This window comes from Pipistrellus kuhlii, unplaced genomic scaffold, assembly GCF_014108245.1.
Source record: "Pipistrellus kuhlii isolate mPipKuh1 unplaced genomic scaffold, mPipKuh1.p scaffold_m20_p_12, whole genome shotgun sequence".
Lineage (NCBI taxonomy): Eukaryota > Metazoa > Chordata > Mammalia > Chiroptera > Vespertilionidae > Pipistrellus > Pipistrellus kuhlii.
In genome coordinates this window covers 12,994,113-13,004,984 of record NW_023425427.1, presented here as the reverse complement: position 1 = coordinate 13,004,984, position 10,872 = coordinate 12,994,113, and positions in this window count along the sequence as shown.

The window sequence follows — 10,872 nt, the reverse complement described above, 5'->3', positions numbered from 1 at the left end:
TCCGGGCCTCTAGTATTACAGAAAAGCTCCCATAGCTTTGCTATGGCAAATAATGCTGCAACAAATATAGGGGTGCATCTACTCTTTCAAACTAGTACTTTGGGTTTCTTCAGATACTTACCCAGGAATGGAATCTCTGGGTCAAAATTGTTTAATTTTTTTTTTTTTTTTTGGAAACCTCCACACTGTTTTCAATAGTGGCTACACCAATTTGGATTCCCACCAACAGTGCATGAGGGTTCCCTTTTTCCACATCCTCAACCAACCCTATTTGTTGATGTTTTTGATGATAAGCATTCTGACAGCCGTGAAGTGATATTTCATTGTGGTTTTTAATTTGCATTTTTTTTTTATGATTAGTGATACTGAGCATCTTTCCATATGTCTACTGACCATCTGTATGTCCTCTTTGAAGAAGTGTATATTTAAGTCTTTTGCCCATTTTTAACTGGATTGTGTGTGTGTGGGGGGGGAAAGTTTAGTATTGAGGTGAATGAGTTCTTTATAAGTTTTAATCCCTTATTGGATTAAATATTAGGAGGAACACTTTTATTTTAAAAAAATATATTTTGTTATTGATTTCAGAGAGGAAAGAAAAGGGGAAGAGAAATAGAAACATCAATGATGAGAGAGAATTATTGATTAGCTGTCTCCTGTACGCCCCCTCCTGGGGATCGAGCTCACAACCCAGCATATGCCCTTGACTGGAATCAAAACTCGGACCCTTTGGTTTGCAGGCCGAAGCTGTATCCTCTGAGCCTAACCAGCTAGGGCAGAAGGAACACTTTTAAAGTATATGATTGTCTAACCACTATGTTATATACCTGAAACTAATACAAAATAATACTGAATGTTAACTGTAATTGAAAAAAAAAAAAAAAAAAAAAAAAAGGCCTCAAATTCACATGATACGTTATGACCAAATGAATTCTATGTAGTTATGGCTTCATGTGTGATTTCAAAACCACTAATTTACTAATGTATACATTCAAATTATGCCATAGTTTTGGGACTGTGGTTTTGCTCTTTCTTTATTTTTAATATACTACTGGGAGCTTAAAATGATGGAAGTAGCTGTATTTTTCTAAGAGGCCTGTCCCACAGCTGTCTTGATTGCTTGTATATATATAAATATTTATTTCACAACCATGGAGTATAAAGTTGGGCTCCAGTCTCCTAATTATTTATCAGAAGATCATCTGAAAGAAATATTGAGAGGGGATTTTTTTGAAGAATAGGCAGTCTATCCAGTTCGATGATATCAGAGCTATAAAAAATAGGCACATTACTAACCCAGGCCTACACCTTTCCTGCTGGGATAGTTTTGGGTGAATTAGCATTCGTGTGTTTTTGGGGTGATGCCATCTGACTTGCCCGAGGGCCTTCATCAAAAATATGTCTGTCCAACACACTCTGGCCATCATCCATTAAGATCTCATCACAACGTGGGCTCATTGTGAATTGCTCAGACAATAATTCTGACTCAAGAAGAAACAGAAATGACCATAAAAAAAGTTAAAAACTAAAGTTGATCTTATCACAAGGAAAATTCCAGGGACACACACTTTTATTGGTTTGTTTTAATCACGGAACAAGTGCTTCTGGTTTTACTTAACATACTACTCCAGAATACAGAAAGAGGAGACGCTACCCAACTTATTTATGAAACTTAGCATAAACTTGAAACCAGACCTGACAAGATTGTATGAAAAAGGAAATTGATAGTCACTCTCTTTAGTGAATGTAGATGAAAACATTCTAAACAAAATCTTAGTCAGTGAAACACAATAACTTGTAAGCGTGATTGTGACACGGGTTTGTCCTATCAGATCACTCCGATTCCTGCTGTTGCCAACAAACACCTTAAAACTACCATACTTAGCCAGGAAGCTTGTTCAAAGAAGCAATGATCTTTTGTGCCCTAGTGACCTCTTGTGGTTAATGGACTGCTTGCTGGAAAATCTACGGCTTGTTGCCTCCTGAATGTTCATCCTCAGGCTACAGAAATGGGCCCCGGGGGAACCAGGAAATGGGACTTGGCCTTGGTTCATACACACTGACATCCTTGGAATCAGTGCGAAAAAGGGCATCATTCCAATATGTGTCATCTCTAAAATAAGCTGAGGAAATATGTAAGAAAGCCAGATTTTCTGTTTCTTGAACTTGACTTTCATGTCTTTTTTCCTCCTTCCCTCCCTCCTACCCTCCCTCCCTCTCTCCCTCCCTCCTTTCCTTCTTTCCCTCCTTGCTCTCTTTTCTTTTTTAATGTAGGTGAGGAGAGAATACTGTAATGATGCATCAATCCGACTGGGAAAATAAATAGCAGTGATAGATCAGGCATGGTGATAGAAACATGTGTATGTGGGTGCTTACTGCAGAGCTGATTTGAACAGAAAAATGTTAAAACAATACATAAACATCCACTAGTGGGAGATATTTTAAGTGATTGTATTACCTTCAGACAATGGGATGCTAAAAAGCCATAAACTGTACATAGGCACCATACACACACAAGGTGCAGGGGCTTGGGCGGGGTGGTTGGGGCTGGATAAAGAAACTGAGTTCTATAATGACTTGTAGAATATCCTGTGTTTCTACATTGGGTTTGTATTTCCCTGAGAAGAGAAAGTCACCAAAATATTAACAAGAGTGGTTATACCTGAGATGTAGCGTTAGGTTTTCTTCCCAATTTTCTCTACTTTCGTGTGTGTGTTGCAATGATTCCCGACTTAGGCAGCACATTAAAAACCTGAATGCTATTCCCCTCTAGAACAGTGGATGGCAAACTGCGGCTCTCGAGCCACATGTGGCTCCTTGGCCCCTTGAGTGTGGCTCTTCCACAAAATACCACGGCCTTGGCAAGCCTATTTTGAAGAAGTGGCATTAGAAGAAGTTTAAGTTTAAAAAATCTGGCTCTCAAAAGAAATTTCAACCGTTGTACTGTTGGTAGTTGGCTCTGTTGACTAAGGAGTTTGCCGACCACTGCTCTAGAGCAGTGAAGCCAGAATCATTGGGGTCAGGTCCAGGTGATTCCAACAGGCAATCAAGTTTGAGACCAGTGTCATAGCATTTGATTCTTTCACCGATATACTTGCTGGTGGCTGGCTGGGTTCCAGGCTCTGCTACTAAGGATGGAGAAGACCTCGCCACAGTCCTTTTACCTGTAGGGGAGGTGAAGCGTTACCCTCTTAGGGTCGCCAGCTGGGCCTGAGAATTAAACCAACATAAGACATTAACAGGAGAAAAGCAAACAAGTTTTTCCAGGGGCATGGGAGGCCCCACAGGAAAGGGAAACCCCAAAGAAGACCCAAGCACTTATCTGAGGTCGGACAAAAGTAGTAAGTTGTTCAAAGATAACAAGACAAAGGGACCTGGATTAGGACAGTTCATGGTGACTGGGATGATAAGAGAGAGTTTATCCAGGTTTGTTTGTACAGATTACTCTCACCTCGCCTGCCCCACTCTGGAGATAAGAATTTTCCTTTCCTCCTGGTCTAGGGAGGACATCTTTCACAAGGGAGTTTCAGCTCCTGCTTTCAGGAGATCGGAGCGCCCATTTTTCCACCTGCTGTTTTTTGCCGCGCCTTTATCTCAAAGTGAAAGTGGGATTTTGCGGGAGGGGGCTGACATATTCTGGTTTACTTCTGGGATCACTCGTGCAGGGGTTAGATGGCTGTACCAGAGCATAAATGTGGTAAGTACTATAAGAGGGGTCTGCTCCAGGAGGAAGGGGCTGGCCAACGCTTCTGGAGAAGGGAAGTGAGGTCCCGGTTCATTAAGCCTCCGGGAGCCCAGAAGGGAGCAGTCAGGCCACAGGCTCTGTCCTCTAGGGGGAGCTCGAGGCGTTTTCCTTGGATGTCTGGAAAGAATTGTGTTTCTAGGAATCCTAAATGGAGAAATGCCGGCCACACCCTCTGTCCTCCATGGGAAGCTCAGGATTTTTCCTCTGGTGTCTGAAAGGAATTAGTATTTCTAGGAAGGACACAGCTTACGTGGAACTGTGTTAAGATAAATGCTCCCGTGCCTCTGGGTGTTGGGGATCTCTCTTTTTTAGTTGGTTTCTATGTCATTGCTTCTGTCTTTGCTCCTGTGCAGCTTTGGGATCCTCCTCCCACTTGAAAAAGTTGTTTTCTCCACTTGGAAGACTAGGCAAGAACCAGAGTGAAGTCCCCCAGTTGGGAAGATAGCTCCTTTAGGTACAAGTCACATGGTCTAACCCAGTGGTCGGCAAACAGAGCCAAATATCAACAGTAACAACAATTGAAATTTCTTTTGAGAGACAAATTTTTTAAACTTAAATTTCTTCTAATGCCACTTCTTCAAAATAGACTCGCCCAGGCCGAGGTATTTTGTGGAAGAGCCACACTCAAGGGGCCAAAGAGCCGCATGTGGCTTGCAAGCCTCAGTTTGCAGACCACAGGTCTAGCCCAACTTAAAAGTCATCCACTAGTGGGAGAAATTTTAAGTGATTGTATTACATTCAGACAATGGGATGCTAAAAAGCCATAAACTGCACATAGGATGTCAAAATTTGGAGACGATTTTGTCATGACTGGTCACTTGTACACATGTGTTAAGGGGTGGCCTTTGAAAGGAGTTGACGGAACAGGGTTCAGAAATTTGAGACCCAGACATACTCATCAAACTCACCACAACCCACAGATATATTTAAATCTTTTTCATTTTATTTGTTTATTTATTTTTATTATTATTGTTGCATGACTACACAATTTGTAGACTCAAGGTCCTCTTGAGTCTTGCAAAAACTGGATTTAGAAATTTTCTAAAATGTACTTGTTGCAGCAACCTATGTTTTATAGGAAGGTTTTCGTTGATTCTTAGATTAACTCTCTCCTCTTTACCTCATGTATTTTTATGTTCTATGAATGTTTCCAACTGCACAGTCTTACGCAAGGAAGCCTAAGTGTCTCTGATTACATAGAAAATTAAGATAGAGTCTCTCAAAGTTTGTGTGACATCCAAAAGAAGAGAAATTGGGCAGTTTTTACTCATTCAATTTAACTTTTATTTATTGTATAGAGCACGAGTAGAGCAGAGCTTTTGGATACTTATGACAATTCCATATGGAGTCACTGTCAGTCAAGATACTTATGTCAAGTGCCATGTCAATCCTTAGGGAATGGAGTGTAACGAGAGCACCCTTAGGAGGGGCCTAGAACACCCCAAATCACAAGTGCGGACACTGGGATAAGGACTATGTCTGGACACCCGTTATTCATGGGACTTCCACCCCTGGTGGGCTATAAGAGCTCAAAGCTCCAACCACCCAACGCTCAAGCATTGCTTGTTCAGTAGCTCAAGCCCAGAAAGATGAGTTGCTTCCTGAAGAAAACGGCATTGAACTTGTATCAAATTCAGCTGCGTTGCTTCAGCAAGCCACAACAGTGAAAAACAAGGACATCAGAAAATGTTGGGATGGTATCTGTGTTTCTGAAAAAGGAACAGGTCAGCAGCTGACAAATAAGATCTAAGTTGTCCAGCTATTGAAACAGCAAGATGCCGCATGATTCCTCAGACTTATCTGCCATATTTTAAAGCAATTAAAGTTATGTATTGGGGGAAGGGGGGTGTGGAGAGTGTGTAGAAATCATAATCTTCGGTTGTTAACTAGTTCATTCCCATTCTGATTTGAGTTTATCTGTACTTCCTTGAAACTGGCAATAATAACCTTACTGTTTCCGTGATGTTTCATGTTCAGTTGCTCAGGTGGCCTCTCATATCAAAAAGAAAATGCCACCCTCTGGGCATTTAGGAATCTGACAAACTTAGCTTCTCAAAGCCCTTTAATGCTCCAAAACAGCTCATCTGTAACCATATCTTTTCAAAAGGCTCTTATGACCTAACCCTGTGACCATACAGTTAAATAAATCTAATCTAAATAAAATAAATATCCATGTTGCTTCCGTTTCTAAATATCATAGTGTTAAACACATGAAGGATATTAAAAATCTTGCTGACTTCCCCCAGCAACAGGGCAGTCACAGCTCACATGTTTCCCATGAGCTATTCACATACATGTCTGCCTGGCTAACGGAAGCCCCAGACAGCCTATGAGGTAAAAAAATAAAATAAAAAATGCTCCCCCCCAAAGCCACAAACAAATGCATTATGACTGGGCTATTATTCCTTTTCTCTTTGCCTGTGATTAAAATCAAGCAAAAGACAAATGGAGAGGTCAGCCAGGAGACTTCCTAAAATTGTTCTCCTTGGAAAAAAACATGCACTACTTCATTAGGAAAAGCCTTTCTACCTCATCCCTTCCTTCCTGCAAAATTTTGAATGCAGCCCTGTGGCAACTCTGTATCTGGAGCTGCAGTACCCATGCAGTGGCACCAGATGGCAGAAGAGAAGGACAGACTGAGTCCTTGATCACATCCTTGTGTCTGCTTCTCCATACTTCTGGTGAGTGAGAATATGAAACACCATTATCGCTAAGGCCCCGAGAGACTGGATGCTGTTATTTGCAGCTTAATGCACCTTGATGCTACAGCCTCTACAACCGACTCCTGCACTGAAACGAACCTGCAAAACTTAAAACATACTATCCTGACATGAGAATGCAAAACAGGACTCCATATGTCTCAAAGAAATAGAGTGATAGCATCATTTTTTTTTTTTCACTTGAGCTGACCCATCTTTGGCAAGTAAAATCAGAATTTTCATATATAAGCCAAACTATCCCATTTTTTTTATGGGCAAGAGGTGAGAAGCTATTAGAAGCTATTCCTTCCTAATTGGTTAAAAATTACATTTGCATCTGGCCCATGTGGCTCAGTGGTTTTGTCGACCTATGAACCAGGAGATCATGGTTTGATTTCCAGTCGGGGCACATGCCTGGATCTTGGGTTGGGTCAATCAGTCTCTCTCATCATTGATGTTTCTATCTCTTTCTCCCTCTCCTTTCCTCTCTCTGAAATATATATATATTTAAAGAATTACACTTGCTAAAAACTCAGGCCTTTTATTATTTTGGGCTATTTGGCTTCATTCATCCATATGGGGGAATCCTTGGAGGTAAGGATTAAAGGAGTTGCGGTATTATGAACAATGCTTGTGAATATCACAAAATACCCCACTCTTTTGGGAGCAGCAGTATGGCCCGCTGTTCTTAGGGCCTTTGGCCAACACTGTTTCATTGTGGGTGGATTTTACAAATTAATTTTAAAGAGTAAGAATGAGCCTCTTCAGGCTTGGCGATCCATATGGAAACACTGATGAGAATAGGTAGAGGAAATACTGTGGCCCTCAGTTAAAATTTTTTCTGAGTTCCGAGAAGGGTGATAGCTGAGCTCTGGTCATCCCTCAAGAAGGACAGAGGCTGCCGTGACACTGACCTAACTTGCAGTCGGTCACAAAGCAGATGAACCACATTAAGAAACAGACTTTACCCAGGAAACCCAAAGGCCACGAAACTTGGGGAGGACAGTGAACTAGGAAAGCTTTAGGGAGCAAAACTCACCTTGAGGGAGTGGGGACACGTGTGGACTTCACAGTCCTCTCCATTTGAGGGTCAGCAAGCTTCTGTCAGCAAGATGGGATGGACAGAGCACTTTTGCTTGGCTTTTCTTGGTTCTTTTATGAGAAAGGTGTGGCAAGTTGCTATCAACAGGGTGTGTCGTAGTTGGGCAAGCAACTTTCTCTGGGGGTCATTTTTTTTCTCTTCCAAATGTGCATTTTTAATTCAGTTTCAGAAAAAATACGTCACATCTTTTTTCTAATTTGGATTAGAAACCTGGACATTAGAGAGCTGCTTTTCTTGAAATGCAAGAAAAAGAAATAACCTTTAGTAGGTTCAAAGATAATATTCTGGTTGTCCCTCTTGCATCAAAGGCTACATATCTTCTCCCCAAAGCACTGCTCTAAGAGCCAGCTCCCCGTCTTGATCTCTCTGTAGCTGGGACAGGCTAATTCCCATTTCACCTGATCTATTTCTGTCAATAAATCTTTGTGTCAGTCATTTCCTTTGTTAGTGAGAGGCTTCTTTAGGGGGCCATGTTGTCCTCAGCAAGAGGCTGCAGAGCAGTTGAGATACATGGTCAGTTGAAACATATCACCCGTGTAACTTGAGAGGAGTTCATGGGTACTGTGTGAGGATCATTCCTTCACTCTTTCCTGCCTCTTGGCCTCAAAGTCCCAGAACAGGCTGTGGTGCCACCATGGGCAGAGGCCCTGTCTAGCTAATTCCCAGGAAAATGCAGCTGTTGCAGCCTGAAGAAAACCCTGCCTTCCCCTGAGAGTAGCACACAGGGAACCCCTCTGTTGCCCTGCCCCCCCCCCCCCTGTCCCCCCTCCACACACACACAGAAAACAAAACCATAACAACAGCAAAGAAAAAGAGTAGGTGTGTGGTTGCGCAAGAAGCTTCCTTTTGTACTCGCCATCCTATCTGGAATGCAGGCAAAATTCGCTTACAGGGTCAAACTGGACAGCATAGCTAACTCCCACTGCCTCCCGTTTTGTTCTTCTCCTTCTAATTTTCTTCCTGAGGCCCATTTCTCTCCTTCCAATATTCCTGCTTGTGGGCGGTTCTGTTTCAAGGTCTGGGCAGTTCTAAAAGTTATTTCTTGGTAAATGTTAAAATATAGCACAGGATTTTGCAGAGGCAGCAGTAAACAAATAGGATGAGCTGGCAGGAACTCTAAATAAATAAATAAATAAATAAATAAATAAATAAATAAATAAATAAATAAATGTAATCAACTGCAAAGAAGAAATAAACATGTAACTGACCAGAGTATCTAAGAGCAAAACCAAGGCTTAGCTGGGGGAGGCAGAGCTTTGCTTAGGAATCCCATCTCCTTCTCTTGCTGCAAGTAAATAAAACCACCTGGCGACAACCACATCTTGTTCCCACTGGAACACCCCAAGCAGAGAATCCCTGGAGTTCAGTAGCAGTTCCGCTGTAAATCCCTTTTCCTTCTCGGTCTCATTCCTTTCCTACTATGTGTCAGGTATTCCTCCAGGACAGTGGTTGGCAACCTCATTAGTCCACAGAGCCAAATATCAACAGGACAACGATTGAAATTTCTTTTGAACATAAACTTCTTCTAACGCCACTTCTTCAAAATAGTCTTGCCTAGGCCATTGGAATTTTGTGGAAGAGCCATACTCAAGGGGCCAAAGAGCTGTATGTGGCTCATGAGCCAGTTTGCTGACCACGGGTGTAAGATTTGGGGAAGGATTAAATGAAGCAGAGAAGACCTCTGACACTGTGGACCTTATATATTCAATGGCAGGAGATGGAGAGGGGAAAAATACCCAAGATAATAAATAAGGGAATTTCAGTTAATGACAAGAGAGAGCTGTGAAAGCAATCTGGGTGATGTGATAATGTGACAGATGGATCAGGGGGTTGGAAATGGGGGAGGCTGCTTTGGAAAGGAAGTCTGCTGGGGGTGAGATGGAGGAGAATTAAAATTGAGTTCAGACTTGAGTCATAGGAAAGATTCAGGCAAAGGAAAAGCATGTCAGTCAGAGAGAAAGGCTTTGCAGCAAGAAGCCGTGAAGCAAATGCCAGGAAATGAAGGGAAGCCTGTGGGGTTAGAGTTTAGAGAACCATGACAGGAGTGATGGTAAGACATGAAGTCTGAGTTTGCAGGGGCCAGATCACACGTGGCCTGGGAGGTAATGTAGGGGTTTTGAGTTTATTTTAAATGCACCACAATGCCAGGCCCTCCACAGCAAGGTGATGAATTATTTATCCAGAACACTGACTATCCATTGTTGAGCTCCTCTGCATTATCCACAGACTGAGCCTATAACGATTTCATGACAGTCGAACACACATAAAGGATTTATTATACCAGGGCATTTGGGACTCGCAAGAACAGCTGACATATGTGAGCCTTCTGCTTCACTCTCATCATGGGCCTCTTCTCTCATTTCTCTGACATAATAAAGCTGCCTCATTCCTACATTCTTATGCCACCTGTTCCTTGTTCATTTTTTTTTAATATATATAAATTCATCATTTGCCTTTGAAGTTTCATGTTTTTATCTCCAAATGATGAACATAGATGTATTTTAAAGATTAGTTCATTTATCCATATTTCCATGTGGGTCATTAGGGAAAAGGTCACGATGATTTGTTCCATTCTCAACCAAAAATTCCCATTCAGCAGCGATGACTCACGTTGTTGTGAATCATCCAAGTGCCGGGGTGACCTGCCAGCCACAGCAGGTCTCCACGGCAGCTCTAATATAGTAAGTACTTTATTTTTCCCATTAGCACTATTCAATCCCAACTGTCTTTGACACAGCCCCAAAAGTTTTCTAAATAAAATCCAACCGAAAAAAAAGAAAAAAGAAAAAAGAAAAAGTGACAGTTAATGAACATTCCTTAGCAAATTCCTTGTAGTTGGGATAAAAATATCCCGATAGTTCAGGTGACTTAAAACTACCCAGTTTTATAGCATGTGTTACCACAACTCACAATGAATCTTAGTGTATCTAAAAGTCCCACAGTAATCAACTCCAATTAGAATGCCTCTCCACCCAAATTAAGTTACCAATCAAATAAGTCCTCCCAAAGGAGAAGTGTAGCCAAGGTAAATTAGATTAGTCCTATCATTTTATAAGTCCTATTTGGACTCTCCAGTTACACTGTAGTATTCTTACCATTTTTTTCTTTAAACAACAACAAAAAAGAATGCACGATTCATGTGTTTCCATTTAAGAAATTCAGTTACGAATTTTCAAGTGAACAGCCCATACTTTTGAATGGTACTCGGAACGGTACAATGATGTGTGTGTGTGTGTGTGTGTGTGTGCGTGTGTGTGTGTGATACTAATTGCCACATCACAAAAATCCATCCCATCGAAAAAAAAGGACAATGACAAAAAGTCTTCTCA